Here is a 19563-nt window from a genome sequence, read left to right on the forward strand (position 1 = left end):
TAGCATCAGCAGAGTCAGAACTGTTACACAGTCGCCCTGGACCAACGTTAAGCCACAGAAATTTTTGTTACTTCATATATGTTGGGGCCTAAGGGGAACCAATACTTATACACATGTTGTCTCCAGCAGCCAACTGAGAGATGACACAAAAGAGTAGGCAGGCGTTAAATGTCTTCTTTGTTACTGATGAAGCCACGTTCTCCATGAACTTCAGGGCTGTGGGTAAATGAGTGTCATGATACTGTGTCCCAGAAGTAGAGACTCACCCTGTCCCAGGTATCTCTGGGCCACAACAAGCCTTCCCTTGAGAGAATCTGCCCCATCATGCACAGGGCTGTTCTGCCATGGAGCTGAGCATCCAGGGTGCTTCCCTAGGGTGGCCAACACTGGAGGGAAAGGAAGGGTTTCACATGCCCTGCTTGTCTCCCTGGAATCACAACTCAATCTGTTAATGTGAGGAGGGCTAGCTGTGGGCCAGGGGTCAGGGCTGTGAAGGGAGTAGCACTCTGCATGACCCAGAGGAGTGGGGAGGAGGTATCCCTTCCATCAGTTTAAACAGGTGGTGGGATGGAACAGAAGGGTGCACCCCAAGAGTTTATAAAAGGAGAAATAAAAATTTCCTTTGGGTATTAGTCTAGCCAGGAAACACAGAAGATGATTAGGAAGGAGACTTGTAAACCACTGTAATATTAATTTGACATTTGTTGAGCACCAAAAATGTGCTACATTCTTTTCTGAGTGTTTTACAGAAATGAATCCTTCAATCTTGTCAACAAGCGAGTAAGGAAGGTTTGATTGTTATCCCAGTTTTACAGTGTGGAAATTAAGGCACACAGAGGGTAAGTTGGCCAAGGTCACAGAACCAGTAAGTGGCAGAGCAAGTATTTTCACCCTGGCTGTATGGTATTGTGGCTCCCAGAATGGGCTTTGGGTGTTTAGATGTATCTGCATCCCTCGATTTCTGTACGTCTGTGCCTCAATTAGCCCATAAAGGACAGGGAAAGGAGAGTTACACAGGTGCTCACAGTCGTGTCTCGGCAACTGTCCACGAAGAGTGCACCGTGATTAGCATTAATTGTTTTCCAGGCAGCAGATCTGTTGGTATAACAGAAATTTAGTCCATTGAATTAATGTAGAAATCCTTCCTGCTCTGCTTCTGTCCACACTTGCCATGTGACTGCCTGCCCGTGATTGGGCCGTGGAGGAGAACATATACTCATGGTTGAACTCTGATATTGCAGTCTGGTTCATAGTTTCACGTCTTCTGTTACATTAATAAGTTAAATTTCTGGTTTTCTTGTATCAGTGTCTCATGAGTTTGGTTAATGTGAAACCAGTCCATGGGAGCCCAGGGGTTATGACGGTATAAATTTTTAGCACGTTGTGGCACTTCTAGCCGTGCAGACCTGACTAGGGGAAGTACGCCTTTCTCACTGATTTCTCCCAACAGCAGGGTCCTCTCACGGATGTGAGGCTGGGAGCTCTCTGAGTAGCTCAGTCAGAGGCCAAGTCCACCAATCAGAAAATGATGAAGTACCTGGAAGTGGGTTTAATAAAAGTAAAGGGCTTCCAGGTAGTCTGATGGGCCGTTCAAGAAATTTGGTGAAAAGCTGTCCACTGTCTGTGGTTTAGCTTCTTCTTTGCTGTTGAAAAGTCTGGAGTAGATGAAGGGATTTTAAAAAGCAGAAAGGAGTGATTTCAGGTGGTACGTCCACACCGGTGAGAAGTGATGGATGACCGCCTGTGTGAGGCACAGAGTCTTACAAACTTCATAAAACAGCTTCAAATGCTCTGCCATCTGAGTGCACTTCATATGGGGTCCAGTTCATCACTGGTCACGCTGTGAGGGCAAGTAACTGACGATGGCAGAAAGGACACGGAGGCATCAAAAAGGTCTCAGTCATGTTCCCTGTTTAAACAATGTGGCACAGTGTATTATATTTGAGCTGGTTTTTCACTGAACAATTTTTAGTGTTTTCTGGGACTCCCCAGTGCCCCAAGGTTCCATGCAGCTGGGTGTCCCCTCATAGCAGCTCCGTCAGCGCTTGCCCTGGGCTGATGTGGTGTCACGGGAAGCAGGACGGTCAGCGTCCCCGGCTCCTCTGAGCTCCGTCTCCTCATCCGCAGAGCCTGGTTTCTCATCCGTGTCTACTTAGTAGGGTTGCTGAGAATCACACGTGATGGTTATCAGGTGTGAATTCTGGTTGTCTCTGCGATTGGCAAATAGCCAATAATTGATAGAAACTCTTGTTTTTTTATTGTAATTGTGTCTCCTAGATTGCAGTGGTTTTTAGTCTGCATTTTTTTATAACTTTACTCATTTTTAAATATGCCCTTATTTTATTTATATTTTTTGAGGTACGGGGGACTGAAGCCAGGACATTGTGCATGCTATGCAGGTTCTCTACAACTGAGTAATACCCACCCTCCTTGTCTGCACTTAAAAATAAATATTGCAATACACAAAATAGCTCTTAAACTCCATCATGGGACCTGGTCTCTGTATAGGCAATTGAACACGTATACTATTTCAATAAGAATAAATGCTGTTGAGACATACGTTTCTGAATCTGTTAATGTGCTTAAAAGCGATCATAGCTAGTGATAAACACGAGACTTGGATCCAGTACTTCTTAGGGTATGTTTTGCCATCATGGGAAATTACATTCTACCGAGAAGGCTAATTGGGTCTCTTTGATATTTGGATGCTTTAGCAGGTGATCAAGGCTTTCCAAAGCTGACAGTTTTGTATTTTAGACTAACTACAAAGTTATCTTCTAGAAGATGGAAATCATAACCTTGTGAATTTCCCAGTAATCCAGGGGGTATGTGTCTGTGTCTGTGTCTGTGTGAACGTTTGTGTGTGTGATTTCAGGAATGTAGAAATAAGTTCCATATAGACTTCTGATATCTTTCTCTTCCAGTTCAAGGTATAAGCATATACTTACACAAATAAATTGATTTTCTTTTGTCATTTGGCATATTGGCGGGAATAAGAGGTTCTCATACTTGTTTCAGAAGGTTTGGGAAGCATGAGCTTAGAAAACGGGAGGAGAAAGAGGCAGGGAGACACTTCACACTTTGTGCAGGATATGAGAAACAGTAGCTTTTCTTTTCTCTTTTCTTCTAAAGCAAACTGGCACTGAATTGTAACACACTATTACTCAGAATTGCTTTTCTAATCAGATACAAGTGCCTCAGATTTTTCAAGGCAACATGAATGATGAAATGTGTTTTAGCATTTATCTTTAAAAGTAGTTTTATTTCTCAAGTAAAAGACTATAGCCTGTTTCTTCCAGTGTCACAAGAAATTCTCATTGATCTATGTACATGTTCTATGTGCTTATTTTCTTTGGGTTTTTTTTAAGTGCTTGTTTCATTGTGGTGTGAATGAATGTTTAAAATTTCTGGATTTTGATCTTTAGAAAATGCTGATTTATCAGAACTGTTAAAAACCTGATTGTTCTTTGGTCCTTGTTTGGTGGGGCACCCTGTTGATTAATCTTGTCTGTTAAAGAGAGAAATTCTTCCTCTAGCCTGCAGATCATTAAGTATATGGTTTGCAGTATGCCTTTAAATTTCATTGAATGCATTGAACATGATTGTCCAGTGAATTTTGAGTTGACTCATAGTAATGACTTTGCTTTGTTTCTGTGGCTTTTACTCCCCACAAGAGCTTGAATTCTCTGTTGCATTTTGTATACGTGTTCTTCACAGTGGAAGACATTTTTTACAGAGGTGGTTTTTCCTAACACCTCTGAATGCCTTCTGTAATTGATACAACAATAATCTGTTATTTCAATGCTTAATTATTTCATAAACTAGTTTTTGGCTTAATCAGAAACAATGACAGAGTGATAATAAAAAATAAGAAAACTTTCCTTCCTTTGAAGAATAGAAATCAGGTGGTCAGGCTCACCCATGCTTTGTGCCTGACACACTTAATCTCATGTCATTGTGTATCATGATTCGGAGATGGAGTTGCTTCAGGTTTATTGATTTTTGTTTTAACATTTGTTTTGAATTCTTTCTCCAGGCTTATGTATCCTGTTGGGTTTGTTGAAACTGTAGAAGGGAAACAAAAGCTTTTTTTGGTTTCCAGAGGCCTGAGTTGCTGATGATAAAGAGTTGAGGGTGGGCTGAGGAACAGAGTGACACTCCCTCTGCTCCCAGCTGAAATTGATGAACAATGAAATCAATTAAGTGTATCGGTATTTGACCAATAGAAGTTAGCGAGCCCAAACTGGCTAGTTATGCCCAAAGAAAGTACTGAATTCACCTGCAGAATTAGGTGCTTTACCAAGAAGAAGCAGCTTAGAGCAATCAGAAAAATCAGTCCTATGATGAGATATAAAATAAATATAATATCTTTTATTTCTGAAACTTTTCTACGTTAAGTTGTGTAGAGCTAAAATTAAGTTTCAAGCACCAGTAGTTAACAGTGTGGGTGGTTCTGTATGATCATTATTCAGGAATGTGCCTAGACTCTGCTAGAGTGGCTGAAGCTGGCAGGAAAAGACCCAGAGCCAGGATTTGTCACCCTAGGGTGTCCTTCATAATGGTTCCATGTGGGAGCCCATGATTGGGTTAACAAATTTTAACAGACCCCAGCCGCCTGTCAAATTTAAGAAGAAAACGTATGCTTAGTAACTGCTTTGCAAGCAGGGCCCTGTGCATACTCACTCCTGTCTCCTTGCCTTAAAAAGCAGAGATAATGCTTTGCTTGCGTAGATGAGGTTTTAGATAGCACTCTGCTCATCGCAAAGCAATGACCCAGGCCCTCAGCTATAAAGGCTGGGCTTGTGTGCAGTTAGATACTCTATTATCCCCCAAACAAGGACCTAGCTGGTCTGGTGGTCTGCTTTGTAATTCACATGTCTAAAGAATGTATCTTATTCCTCTCACACCATGACTTCGCTAAAGATACACTAAGCCTTTGTACTCATGGTGGATTCTACAATCTCTGTCTCATCCTTCTTTCCCCAAGTTCCTGCTTACTATCACTCAACTGTTAATGACGTTTTCCTTTGATTATACACAATAAATATGGGAGCATTTGAGAGGCTCGCGGAGTTGGGTCCCTACGCCCTCTCGCTTTCTTGACTTTTTCCACAGAGTCTTGAGTATTCATTCCCTGTACGTAAGACTTCTGCCAGCCAGAACCCACAGTTCCAGGTGAGAAGGATGCAGGCTTTATCTCTCCTACCCGAGGGAGAGAGAGTAGAAAATTGAGATCTGCTCTTCCGTGGTCCCTTCCTGCCCCAGGTCTACTCCAGTTCACCTGCAGCCTTCTGGCCTCTGCTCACAGGGCCTCTGTCCCAGGACTGACAGCAGCCTTTTCTTCCCTGGTAAACATTTCCTGTGCCTTTTAGAAGTTGGTCTCTTCTGTGCAATACAACCCTGGCAGATGTGATGGTGGTAAGCGTGCTGGTGGGCAGTCACTTGGGGACTGCCAGGAGCCATGCTGATTCTCCTGAGTCTCACATTCGGGGTTACAGAACTGTCGAGCAGCAGAGGAAGCCCTTTAACGTGAGGCCAGCTCAGCATTGCATCACTTTCATTTTATTTTTGAATTTTCAGTGGAGAAATTATTTGTAGCAAACTGTTCCAGATTTTTGGCTGCCTGCTTTCCTCACCACCATTTCCTTGTTGGCTCTGGTGTTTGTTTTAAGAACCAGGTTTCTTCTCTGGTTATTTCTAGCAGCTGGGCTTGCCGAATCCTTGATCTGCATTTGAAGCAGAATGCTTCTTCGTGATGTCAAGCTGATTTTCCTATTTCTGAATATTTCGTGTACACTCAGCAACTCTTTCAAGTGAAATGCTCTTGTCCAATTCTGTTAACCCACATTTGCCGATCTCCTGCTTTCATGCTGAGGGCAGTTTCTTCTTCCTGTAATAAAAGTTAGCAATTTGCATTTACTATTTGAAGGTTCTGGCCCTAGGTGCTTTTGTCCTTAACAGTTTTAATACAATTCACCCATTAAAATGTACAGCGGTTTTTACTCAATGCCCAGAATTGTGCATCGCAGTCAATCTTAGAATATTTTCATCCCCCAACAGGAAGCCCTGTATGCACAAGCAGTCATTCCCATCTTCCTCATCCTCCCCCAGCCCCAGGCAGCCACTGTTCTCTCTCTGTGGATTTGCCTGTGCTGGACATTTCATGTAAAACAAGTTATTTCATGTAAATGGAACTGTCTATTGTGACTGACTTCTTTCACACTGAGTAACTTTTTCAATGTTTTTCCAGGTTGTGGCCTGGGTCAGTACTCTATGCTTTGCTATTGCTGAATTATATTCTACTGTATATCCGGGCCCCACTGTTTACCCATTCATCAGGTGATAGTCATTTGTGTTGTTTCTGCTTTTTGGGTGTGAAGAGTAATGGCGCCGTGAATACTCCTGTAGGAGTTTTTATGTGGACATTTGTTTTCAGTTCTCTTACTTGGGTGACCAGAGAGCAGAAATGCTGGGTCATTCATAAACCAAATGTTCAACTCTCTGAGGACCTGCCAGGCTGTTTTCTAAAGTGGCCACGCTGTGTTACATCCTCACCAGTAAGGGCTGCGCACTCCGCTTCCTCTGTGTCTTCATTAGTGCTTGTTACACTTTTTTTTATTATAACCTATTGTAGTGAGTGTGAAGCGGTTTCTCCTAGTGGTTTTGACTTGATTTCTTTTACAGCTAATGATATTGAACATCGTTTGATTGTGCTTATTGGCCATTTGTGTATTTTCTTTGAAAAATACATTTTCAGATACTTTATTCACATTTTAATTGAGTTCTCTTTTTCTTGTTGAGTTGTAGGAGTTTTTTCTTTTATTTTATCTGAATACTTAATCAGTTAAATAATTTGAAAAAATTTTCTCCTCTCTGTTGTTTTTTCACTTTCTGGATGGTGTCCTTTGAAGCAAATTTTTAACATTTGATGAACTCCAATTTATCACTGTTTTCTTTGTTCCTTGAGCTTTTGGGGTAATATTTAAAATCTGAGGTATTTTATTTAAACTTTTATATAAAAAATAACTTAATTCTTAAGACCGTTCTAGGAGATGGGTGCTGTGGTTGTCCACAGTCTATGGATAGGAGACTGAGGTGCAGAAAATTTCACTGAAATATCAGTGTCACAGCTACCCAGTGCTGTGGGATTTCAGACCCTCATGTTTGTCCCCAGCATTTGTGATCTTCACCACCATGCTCCACTACTGCCTGGAATCGTTAATGAAAAAGTTTTCCTTTTTTGATTTCTTGATTGTTTGTTTTCTCATTGGGGAACTCACCTCTTCATTTTCCTTGTAGAGATCTGTGTAGGTTTATTTTAGGTCTCATGTACTTATTTATTACTCAGGCTCCAGTGATGATTGTGCCTAGTTGATCTAATCAATTCATGCTCAAGTCTTTCCTGCTCATGACACTAAAAAGAGTCATGATTTACATAATGCTCAAAGAAGAGTGTACTTGAGTGATTTTATTTTTCTAACCAATCAAACCAATCAAATAAAAACCCAGTGTTGGAACAGATTATTAGCCCTGCAGAATAGGGTCACTGTCTTCCTTGTGTTTCATTTCTTTTGTCACAGTGTCTGGATAGTGCCTTGCTGTCCAGCAGTTTTGTGAGTATACGGTGCTCGTGAATCATTGTAAGGAAAGAATTTTGACAACAGACTGTGTTGTTCATTTCACGAGGGAAAAGATCATATAGAAATACTGCTCAGATTTATTTTAAAATTAAGCTTGGTGTTTTGAGAAGGGTTCAAGAAACCATACAAAAATCTTTTTCACTAATTTAAAATCTATCTTAGACACATTATGCTTACATAGCAGAGTAACTTATCAACTAGCCTTGACAAGAGGAGTGTATTATTGATTATCTATTTTAGTTGAAATATTCTACCTGGGATAAAGTAATCAGTGCCCATAAATGAACAAATATGTTCGTATTTCTATGCAACATGGGAGCAGACTTCATATCTTTCTATATAATATATATGACTGTGTGTTTTAATCTGTCTGTCAGTGTTTTTATAGTTTTTCAGCAATGTTGTAACTTTAGAATTCTTCTAAGGAAACCACCCCCAATTCTAGTGCAGTTTGTACTGTGTATCCTTTCTTATGCATGGGATTCCACTGTCCCCTCTGTGAGGAATTTCCTCTCCTATTGAGTTAGTAGCAGAGTTAAAGGAACTATGATTTCTAGGCCTTTGATCTCCATGTGTTTGCAGTTGGCTGTCAATCAAGATTTTCCCTTTCTTGAGTTTTCATTGTTCAATTAGAATTTTGGAAATAACAATTAATATGTTGCAACACTCTCCCTAGAAACTTGATGTGTCTGTGCTTTTCAGGTTCCAATTTAGGAAAATGTAAATGCACTCTTGTTTTTAAATAGTCCTTTTTCACTAGATATTTGTTTTCTTCTTTATAGTCAAAATATTTTTTTCCCAATGAATGAATCGGTTTGCATGTTTTAAAAAATACCTTACTTTTTATATTTCTTATTCTAACAGGTATATTCATTGTACAGAATTTAGAAAATAAGGATAAACACAATTATAACTTAAAAATGGCCTCTAATCTCACCTGGAGATACAGTTGTAAGGTTTGAAATTGAGAATTACAAGTCCTCTCAAATTGTTCTTCTATTTCAACTACGGTTTGGTTACTGAGATCCTCGAATTCCCATATGAATTGTAGCAGCAGATAGTTTCTGCAGAGCAACCCACTGGGATTGTGATCGAGTCAACGTTGAATATATGGATCGCTCTGGGGAGCACTGCCATCCCAAGAATGCTGTCATTTGATCCAGGAATGTGCGTGGTGTGTCTGTCCAGGTATTTAGGTCTTCTTTAATTTTTTTTCAGCATTGCATAGAGTTTACATTGGATTATTTTACTATATTTTTTGCCTTTATACTGAGGACAAGTGTGCAAGGTACCGGGATCAGAAGTGTATTGGAGCTCCGCAACTTGCTGCCACCGGACGCTGTGCTCTTGCTTCGCCCACTGTACAATGTTGCACAAAATAGGACCTAAGTAACTTTCTCTTGAAAGAATGATTATATGATTGCTGGATGATGCTTGAGAGTCCTTGTGATGATGTCTTTTTCCCAGAATTTCCCCTCTTCTTAACTATGCCCTTTCTCTTCCTTTCCTCCAGCCTGTGTTTCAGCCTGCCTGTGGCATTGATTTTCCTTGTCTGTGGACTCTTCCTTTCACTAGTTCATGATAATGTTACATGTGAGATGTGGAAACTTGCTAGATGTCAAGAAAGAGCAAATCCATTGTATGCTAATAATTTTAGAGTGTGTTATTGTTTTATCGATTGAAATTAAATCAGGCTGACCCATTGAGCCATCCCCTGAGCTCTTTTTGCCTTCCTACAGGTGATACTGTTCTCGTTGCTACATGTGCCCTTCCCCCAGACTTGGTTTTGGAGTTGAGTAAGTCACCATCACTGGAGCCCTCTCTTTAAATGATGAAGAGAACATTTGCTCTTTCTCCCTGTTTGGGGACTTGGATGAGATGAGGTAACAGATAAAGAATGGAGCCCCACCTCATTCTGACCCCCGCTCTTTCCGTTCCTTTCTCCAGGGGAAGAGTACAATACAAAAATATAAAGATTGTGAGCTAATGAGATAGACAAGACAACCGATCATTTATTAAATACCCTTTCATGCCAGAAACAAATGTATTATACACACAAAAAGCACATAAAATACGGTAGTACTTTGGTTACAAACGTGGGTCCGAGTTCAAGTCCGGGTCTGGAGTGACAAGTCCTGTGAGATGGAGAATTGGTGGGTCGGCTTAGCCTCTCCTGGACTTGTTTTCTGTCCTGCAGAGATGGGGCTCGCTAGGCGTCCCTCCCCCGTAGAGGTGCTGAGGGCTGTAAAAGACGCGTGTAGGCAGACCGAGTACAGCTGCTCTTTCCTCGTAAGTGCAGGATAGCATAGCTTTTGCGGTGACGGCTTTATGACCACACCGTGTAGACTCTCAGTGCTCCAAAGGGATGCCTTGCGGATTGGAGATGGGATTCTCACTTCTGTAAATACCCAAGGATTGTGTTATTGGGCCTTGCTGATTTGACTCTATTCTTTAGAAAGTACATAATGTAGATATATTTTTCAAACATGCATGCTTTTTTTCTTTTATTATTTATAGTTCTACCCTCTCATCTCTTGGTGTGACTTTTCATGGAATCCAGGAAACAGTCCTAAGCTACCTGCCTCTTCACACTTCTCCGTGGTGGTTTCCTTCCCTGACTAGAAGAGGGTTTTGCATAGGTAATTTTGATTGCTCCCCTTCTCTTGGAGACTCTCTGTTTGTCTGCCCATCTCTCACCTGTCCTTCTGTCCATTTCTCTACCCACTCATTCTTCTGACTTGTTCCAAGAAGCATTTCAGGCAGCTTACAGAAGAACAGATACCAAATAAACACGTGAGAAAATGGGGCCAAGTTCATACAGTGAGGCTAGGAGTTGAGCCTGTGTGAGATTTGCAGGCGTGAGACACACGCCTCTGCCTTGTGACTTATAAGATAGACAGCATCAATGTGCCTGAAGCTCCCAGCAGACACAGGGAAACAGGGTTTGTGGAAGATGCTCATTGGCTGTGAAATAAATAAGTGGCTTAGTAGAAGCCCAGCTTTTCCAAATACTAAGGATTAGGAGAATATTTTAGTGTCTTCCAAAATCAAAGTATTGCATCTTTTCTTTTTCAGAGTTTTATGTATAGTTGGTTTACATTCTATACCTGGAAATTTCTCCAAAACTTCTGCCCACGTGAGTCCCATGACTCGGGAATGGGGTGGTTCTGCTCATTGACGGGTGTTGGCCAGAAACGGAAAATGGCAGCCTCAAAGGAGCCTGGGATTTATCACTTATGTTTTTTCAGTGCTGTAGATTTCAGAAAATGCTTTCACCGTTTCTCTCCATCTGAGGCAGCAGCGTGCTCTCTTACCAGCATCAGAAGCTCAGGGCTACGGGATGGTGGGGTTTGACTGCACTGACGTGAAGACAGCTGAGCTAGTCACTGCAGGCTTGGTGCTTTCACGTAGTGCATTTCATGTTCTTTAATTGGTTTCAACAAGTAGTTAATTAACTGAGTTAATTAACATTTAATAAATATGATGCTTTGTTGAAAAGACAGTCATAGGCAGAATATAAGTTGTGAACACTTTAAAAACGGTTTCATTACTGAAATTTCAGTAGGGAAGATTCAGTTTATCTTATTTACGCCTCTCTTTAAAAGTAACAAAGAAACAAGACAGAAAAAGCAGAGGATGATTTCTATTCTTCCTCTCGGCTTGCAGGTGCCTTCACCTCCAGTGGCATCCATCCAGACATCAGCACTGACACTGGCCGTGCTCAGAATTGCCTCAGCCCTGAAGACACAACTGACAAATAGAAGGGGGGGCGCCCTGTTACAGGGGGTGCTGTCACTTTGTGGGTCCTTATGTAACTGCGTGGTGTTATTCAGGATTGCCCTTTCTACACTGCGTGACGGTGCTGTGGTGTCTCCTAGTTATTTGTTTCTGTAAGTACTCGTGTGTTTTTTCCAATGTGTGGTACTAGACATCAAAAAATGCTTTTTTCAGGTGAAAAATAGTGTGTATTTAATATAAAAGTCTGAAAAAAGTGTCAAAAGTGTCTATCTTGTTCCCAGTACTCAGAGATAATAATTAACACTTTAAAATCTATTTTCTGTTCTTTTCATCAGTGTGTATTACCTCTGTCATAAAAACCAGCGAGCACTGTGTGCCTGTTTACTGTATGGAGACCTCCATTTTCCATTCGGCTTATTACACATTTTGCTACAATATTCTATCTCCACTGGCATGATTTTTAATGACCAGTATAGCATTCTGTCTTGTGGAGGCATCGTCCATTTTACTTTGGACTTAAATAAACTTTTAAACTCCAAGTATACTTAACTGAAATACTGAAAAGAGAACTGTGGTGGTACCGAAAGTCCCCTAATTCCCTTCCCCTTATTTCCAGAGAGTAAAAACTGCTGACAATGTGGAGTATGTATTTCATGACCTTTATGCCTATGTCATATATATATACACATACATCACGAATATGAGAAATCTATGTATATGTGAGTGTATATATGCTTTATTGAAAAATAAGTCCATACTATATGTTTTCTGCAGCTCGGTTTATTCACTCAGGTATATATCATTGACTTCTTCCCCCTCTAGACTCACCCAGTCCTTTCAGATAGAGTAGAGGGTTTTCCTGATGTGCAGGTTTATTCTCTTGTGTAAGGACACCTTTCGTGGGAGAGTACTGTGGACAAGGCCTTGGACCACGCCGAAACGCCGGAACTTAAGTGCCCACAGCTCGCCGTGATTTACCGCATCATTGTCTTGATGGTAGACACTTAAGTTTTCTCCATCTTCCACTGTCAGAAAGGGTGTTTGACTGGAATCCTTCTTATACAAACATTCCTGTGATCTTGTATGAGTATTTCTTTAGTTAAAGTTTCTGGAAATTTAGTCCTTGGATGTGACAACTTCATAAATCACAGGCTCCTTTCAAGTAAATCTAGAAATTCCTTCTCCTGTGGGGAATGAAAAGATGTAGAATAACTTATGTAACCAATTCTCTATCGCTGGATATGATTTCACTTCAGCTTTTCTTCTCACCATTTTAAACAGTGCTGTGTAAATGCTCTGATGAGTACATCTATTTGAACTGATTTTTTCTAAATGAAACAATTCCTAAAAGTGGAGTTCAGCCTGTGTGTACACACGTTTTTCAGAGTTTACATATCCATTGACATGTCGTCCTCCAAAAGATCGCTCACAGTTTGTTCTCTCAAAGATGGACACTAGCTAGAATATCTTTTAAAAATATGTGCCAATATGATGAGCAAAAGTGCTTTTTCATTGTTTTAATTTACACTTGATGACCAGTGAGGTATTGAGCATTTTTCATTCATTAGCCATCTGACTTTTAAAAAGTGAATGATCTCTTTTGTCCGTTGAACACATTTAAGTGAGGGAGCTTCTCGTTGCTTTGTGACAGCTCTATGTATATTATGAACATTAGCCCCTTGTCTTCATCAAGATGTATCAGAGAGCTTTTCCTTGTAATTTTTTGCCTTTCATTTTGTTCAGTAGGTTCATTTTTGTTGTGGCCCAAAATAATCTTAAGATAGTAAATGTCTTCTTTTTGGGTTTTATTCTTGATATTATTCTTAGAAATGCTTTCTTATAATGGTATAAATTTCTTCTGTAGGTTTTTTTAATCTCTAAGATGGAGATGATAATGGTACTTGTTATAGTGAGGAGAAGTTGAATTAATATGAGCAAAGAATTATATTCGCTGTTATTAGTACTTTCTAATATTCACATCACTTTCTGTAATTTTTCTTGCGGTCAATATGACTGGAATAGAATTTGTTCTTTCCAGGGGATTCTCTGATTGTCCCAAGACAATTATTGAATTCATACTTTGCTTTTTAACTTGAAATCCCACCTGTAAAGAATACTTATGTACACTAGAGTCTCTTTTTGAGCTCATGGTTTATTTCTGTCAATCTTACTTTCTTACTCTAGCACTATATCTTACATATTGTAAAAAATTATTTAATATCTGACAGTGCGATTTTTTTGATTCTCTTTACCATCCCAAATTTTCTTGGCTAGTATTATGACTTTATTATTCCTGAAGAATTCTAATATAATTTTTCAAGTTAAAAAAAAAAGAAGTGTTGTCATGGGATTTTTTAGTAATTTTGAATTATCTTTAGGAGAACGTACATTTTTTCAAAACTGCTTTCCTCCATACAAAATGTTGATGTCTCTACTTTCACACCTCTTACTTTACCCCTCAGTACAGTCCTGTACTTTCTCCATGTACAACATGGGCATTGTTTTTGAGTTTATTCCAGATTATTGTTGATGATTTTGTTAATTTTTTACGTGAGAATTTTTTGCTATTATATTTTTTAACTGTTAAAACTGACACCTAGGAAGGAAGATTCGGTTTGTAAATACTCACTTTGTGACTTCTCATTTAAAATTGTAAGTTTTAAGTACTTGTTACAGAATCCTTTCTTTTCTGTTTTTAAAAATTTGTTTCCAAGATTCTCAAAATGGTCATAGCAAAGTAGTATAGGTGAGGAGACAGATGGAGAGAGGTAGTGTGGCTCATGTACAAACTGTGAGCACTTTCATGGCTGCCTTTACGTTGGAAAAGCTGCTGAAGAGTCCAGGATAAACCAGGGGTGGCTTTGTATGCAGTTGAAAGCCAGCTTTCCTGCCTGGTGAAGCCTGGTGGGCATGGCAGGTAGATGATCAAGGTCGAATGGAGGTTATTGGCTGCACAGAGCGCTGTGTCTGAGAACTGGAGAATATCACCATGGGAAATGCTTGGTGCCAGGAACAATGCAGAGGAGCTGGGGACCCTGTGTGTTAAGGATTTTCCAGCCCTGGGAGTGGGAAGATCAGACTCTGCATTCAGATCTGAGTTTGAATTCATCCTCTTTAGTTTACTTGTCCTCTGACTTTGGTCAAGCTATATACCCTCTTTCACTTCCTGTTTTCTTATCTCTCAAAATAGGAGAATTACAGCCTGCTGCTAGATTGTTTGGTCAGGTTAAATAATTAGTGTCTATAAGATGCCACGTACAGTCACAAGCTCAGTGAGAAATGGGCTGTCGGCTGTTCTTCTGCAACTCAGTGCTTGACAAGACATGGGGGAAAGCCAGTCCCTAATTTGTGTGTGATGCAAGTAGGAACAGAATTAATGACTTGCCTTTCCCTAGCAGTACTCTTACAGCTTTGCTTCATTTACTTCTTTCCTCCTTTCCTTTCCCCTTTCCCATCCTCCACCAAAAGAGCCTGAGACTCTCTCAGAATACTAGATTCAAATTAATTTAAAGGTTGGCTCATCCTCATGAAATGATAGTAACATAAAGAAAATCTGTGCACATCCCAGAATACATTGTATTTGATTTACACACACACGCGTGCACACACACACACACACAATCAGCCTCCATCCCACTTGCAGAGGGAGAAGGACCACTTTTTCTGAGTTTTCACTCACTGAGCGTGAGAACAGTGTCTCTTACACAGACGTTCACCAGGCTTCGTGCATGGTGTTTTTAATTGAATTTCGGCTTTGTAGCCATAGATATAGTCTCCTAATAGAAGAGAGAAAGTGGAGACATAGACATTCTGCTGAGATATTGGTGTCATCATATTTTAGTTGGAAAGGACTTAAGACAGAATAGAGTCGTAATATTTTATGGGTGAGAATCCATGATGTTGTAACTTGGACAAGAACTTGGACCTTCTGCCGTCTTGTCCACAAGGGTGAAGAGGCAACTGGGCAGGGAATGGTAGGGATCCTTCTTGCTTGAGTTCCATGTTCTTGCTAGTTTTCATTGCTCAGCTGCCTTTAGTTTATGTCCATGAGGCCTCTCATGGGAAGGTCACTCTGTCCTGATAGATTGAGTTTCTTATCAGCAAAAAGCTCTGGACCCACTCATATTTCCCAGAGTTTTCTGCTGACCTGCTGACACTTTATATAATTGAGACCTAAGAAACTACTGAATATAAAATACTTATTGTTATTGTTTGCCCTCGAGTTCCATAGGAATGGGGTGCTGTCTCAGGCTGTCTAAAGCCAGATCCGAACAAAGATAGGGTGACAGGTTGTGCTGCTGTTTCTCCACAGTCGAAGGGGATTACCACCTTAGCTTTATATTCAAGGCAGATGAGTTCAAATCTTGCCTTTACCAGTTATTATCTTTGTGAATTTGGGGAGAAACTGTACTTTTTTGTGTCCAAATTTGTTTATCTGTAAATAAGTTCAGTATTTATTTTAAGGTTTCTGTTTTAGAATTGAATGAGCTAATTCCCTCATTTATACCTAAAATAGCGATCGCATGGTTCTATGCTGGTGCCTTGGTAGTTGATTACTAAGGGACACGGCAGTGAGAATGGGGGTGGGGGGCCCCTGTATAATAGAGCTTATATTCCAGGATATGCTTGTAAAAGACTGGATGTGCAGTGGATTTTTAGTAAATATCTACTCCTTTCCTAATCTGCATTGATTGTGTATATATCTTTATACTAATATATGAACAATTTTTATTGCAATTTAAATATCTTTGTAGTATTTACAATATCTAGCTATAAAAATACGTGAAATAAAATGATTTGAATTTATTTTCTTTTCAATAAGCAAAACAAAATAAAATAGAAAAGAAAAAAGTTTTGAAGGAGTAGAAATAATTTTATTTCTGTGGAGTCAATTCCTTATAATAGGTTTTTTGTTCGTGTTGTTAAAAAGCATATAAAATTGATAGGTTGTGACATACTGGAAATGAGGAAACAGTGGAGACATACTACCTCTAAGGCAGTCAATTTGTTACCAAGTCCAAACTCATTCTGCTTGCTGCATGACAGGCCAATAAATCGGGAGATGAGATGTTGGAGTAAGGAAAAGAGACTTTATTTGAAAAGCTGGCAGGCCCAGAAAATGGCATATTGTTATCCAGTAGAACTCTCTTCCCCAGGGCAGAATTCAGTCTCCTTTTATACCAAAAAGGGGCGGGGATGTGGCTGGTTGTTGCAAACTTCTTGTTGTATGAATTGTTTGTCCTTGAAATCCTTTGTTCCTGCAGCTGTCCATGTGGGTCAAATTATGGTGCCCCCGTATAACCTCCAAAAAAAAGAAAGGTTATTCAGTATTTTACAACTTGCCATCTATACATAAGTGTAGAAGAGCAAATATTCTTAAAGATCAGAGCCCGGAGAATAGGCCCTCCTGGATATTTCAGGCTAAAGGCAACTTTCTTTTACAAAAGGTGCAGAAACATCAAGTCTGAGCCTAGAAAACAAGGTACAGGATTAAAGCCAAACGAACACATCTAACATGGAGTGAAATTTGTTCTTTCTATTACAATTTCTTTTTCTCCCTCATAAATAATTTTACTAAGAAACATGAGTAATTTTTTTATTTTTGCTTCTTAATAAAGGACTACAACTATATTTTAGTGAGCAGGGATGCTGTGCGTGCCTTGGGGTCACAGCAAACTCTTATTGGGGGTGGTCGACCCTGCAACATGCCTGATGCCCCGTGAGTGTTGGTGAGGGCCCCCTAACCAGGGGCTCTCTTCAGGAACCACCATATGGGCGTTGACCTCTGGCACCTCTTTTTCAGCTGCAGGAAATTTTTTCAGATTCTATGATAGAAAAATCACTCCAGCTGGGGATAATCAGGGAATAAAGGAAGAGGAAATGGGCTTGAAGTAGAGTAGAAGAGAAGGACAGAAGCTCAGGGAGCCTGGGGGCTTGGCAGCGGGGCCTCAGGGGAGAGAGGAGCAGAGGTGTGGATGGGACCGGCTACGGAACCAGCTCCTGCTGCTTTCCCTGCACCCAAGCCACACAGCTTTTAATAGGGCCCAGGACTCTCTCCTGTCTAGATGTCACTCTGGGCAGAACCTTGAGAATCGAAGGTAAGGGGTGGGCAGCACTCACCTAGGGGGTCACTGAGGAATTTGTTCAAGTCCACATTGACTTTTCCAGTCATGTGCCTTCACCTGTTCTTTATCTCAGGATCTGAGAAGCAGGAGCAAGGAACACAGGGAGAGATCCAGGAAGATATCTGACTGTGTTAAGAGACGACAATCACAGCGACACTGGGAGCGAAAACACTTGTAGCAAAATAAAATAAATTCACAACTATTGCATCAGAGCTGCATGTGTGAGAGAGCCTAAGCCTGTCTCAGAGTGCAGGGGACAAGAGGAAAGGAATGGTAAAATTAACACTGATAATTGAAATTTTGTTAAATAGCCTGCTACAGTTAATTTTATCACGTGAATGTATGCAGGTTTATTTCTATGAGCATTTATAGGTTCACACAACCCCACCAGCCCGTCTTGCCCCCATCGGGGATGGGATTTCTCAAGCACAGTGCCCCTCCTGCTTGCGTGGGCCATGCTGCGGGTCCTCGCCTGGGGCCGCACTGCTACAGGACTACTGAGTCCCCGAGGCACGATCTGGGATACATGACAGGAACATCTGTGCTCTTGGCTGAGTGCCTCCGTTTCACCCTGCTGTGTAAGAATGCCGGTGACTCAGTTAGAAGCATGCATCCAAGCCGTCCTTCCGTGTCATCACCATGTAGAAGCGGTGTCTGAATCTTCTGAATTTCTGCAGAATGCGGTTTACAGTCACCTTCAACAAGTGAGTGTGTGTCCTCTTTCAAGTGGAGGAATTACTGCCGTTTTCCTGGAACTTACTCACCACTAGTCCATCTGATTTTTCTGTGCTAGGATTCAGTAAGGCCTGCTAATAACTCTGCAGTCAGATCTAGAAACCCTGATGAAGAGGATTATTTATTTTCTTTCTTTAGATGATAGAACTTTATTTTCAAAATTGTGAGTTTTCTGTTCTTGGAGGAATTTTTTCGGGGGTTGGATAAACAACTTTGCTCTTACCATCTTTGTGACCTGTTGCTATATGCGTCTCACCTGTCTTCTGTCACTTGTGAGGCGTTTCCATTTGTGACCCTGTCCTGGTTGTTCATGTAATAAAACATAAAATCTGTAAAAGTACAGTCCCTTTTACTCCGAAGACATTCCACAAATACTCCTTTAATCTCTGTGTGGTTTTAACAAGACACAATCATCAGAACATATACTTGCAGGTTGCCAGTGCAAAATCCCCAAATCAATTGTCTAGCTCAACATCTAAAATTTTTCTAATCTACGTTGGATTTGTATGGATAAGTGAAGTTGTTTGCTAAGAACTCAAGACCAGGTTTATAATACAGGCTGATTTAGCTCAGCAGGTCCTCCCAAGCTGAAGCTCTGCCAGAGGGCGGGGCCAAGGGGAGAGGGCGGGTCCTGCCCTCCCTGAGCTGACAGTTTCATGGCAAAGACCTTCACCAGGTGAAGGAATTGAAGTTTCTTCTAAGAAAATTGGGTCTGAAGATTCCAAAAAGCGTGGGAGTGACACAATCCAATTTGTCTAATGTAGGGAAGAGTGGCTGTGGGGCCACTTGGGAGACTCGTGAGTCCAGGTGGGCAGTGTTGGTGGCTTCCACTTGAGCGGTAGGACAGTCAGTGGGTAAAAGCGAACAGATTGAAGGCATGTTTTGATGGTTAAAATGAAAGGATCAATGCTGTCTGTGAAGGTAGGATGGAGTAAGGCCCAGGTTTCTGGGTGGATTAATGAGTTAAATAATGGTCCTGCTGTGTTCTGAGGACGGAAAGCTGCAGAGGGAGTTCTGGGGGAAAACTGATGAGTTCAGCTGTGGGTAATGTGAAAAGGTATTAGATGTGTGATCTGGGAGCTCTGGTGAGAGCCAGTAGTGAGTAGGGGGCGGGGAGAGAGACTTTCAAATCATTTTGTCTTCTGAACATACATATAAGATTGAGTAATGACATAACCCCTTTATATTCTGGATTTAAAACCCAGTAACATTTTGCTATATAGGCTGCAGGGGTTCTCAATTTTTTAATAGAAATAAAACAAATTGAAACAAAACAGTGGAGTTAATGAACATCTTAGAGTTCATGTGTGTCCTTGTATGTATTT

At 40.7% G+C, this 19563-nt stretch overlaps 1 long non-coding RNA gene across 1 annotated transcript in view; it reads left to right on the forward strand.

Annotated features, from left to right (window-relative positions):
* LOC140699581 (uncharacterized) overlaps positions 1-17841 on the forward strand; it is a 31055-nt gene extending 13214 nt beyond the window's left edge. The window contains exons 3-7 of the long non-coding RNA XR_012077784.1: positions 8692-8828; positions 9380-9523; positions 10158-10279; positions 11307-11530; positions 17577-17841. This is a non-coding gene — a long non-coding RNA (uncharacterized lncRNA). The remainder of the gene's footprint in view (positions 1-8691; positions 8829-9379; positions 9524-10157; positions 10280-11306; positions 11531-17576) is intronic.
* The last annotated feature ends 1722 nt before the right edge of the window (positions 17842-19563 follow it).

The sequence above is a fragment of the Vicugna pacos genome, chromosome 11 (assembly GCF_048564905.1).
Source record: "Vicugna pacos chromosome 11, VicPac4, whole genome shotgun sequence".
Taxonomy (NCBI): Eukaryota; Metazoa; Chordata; class Mammalia; order Artiodactyla; family Camelidae; genus Vicugna; species Vicugna pacos.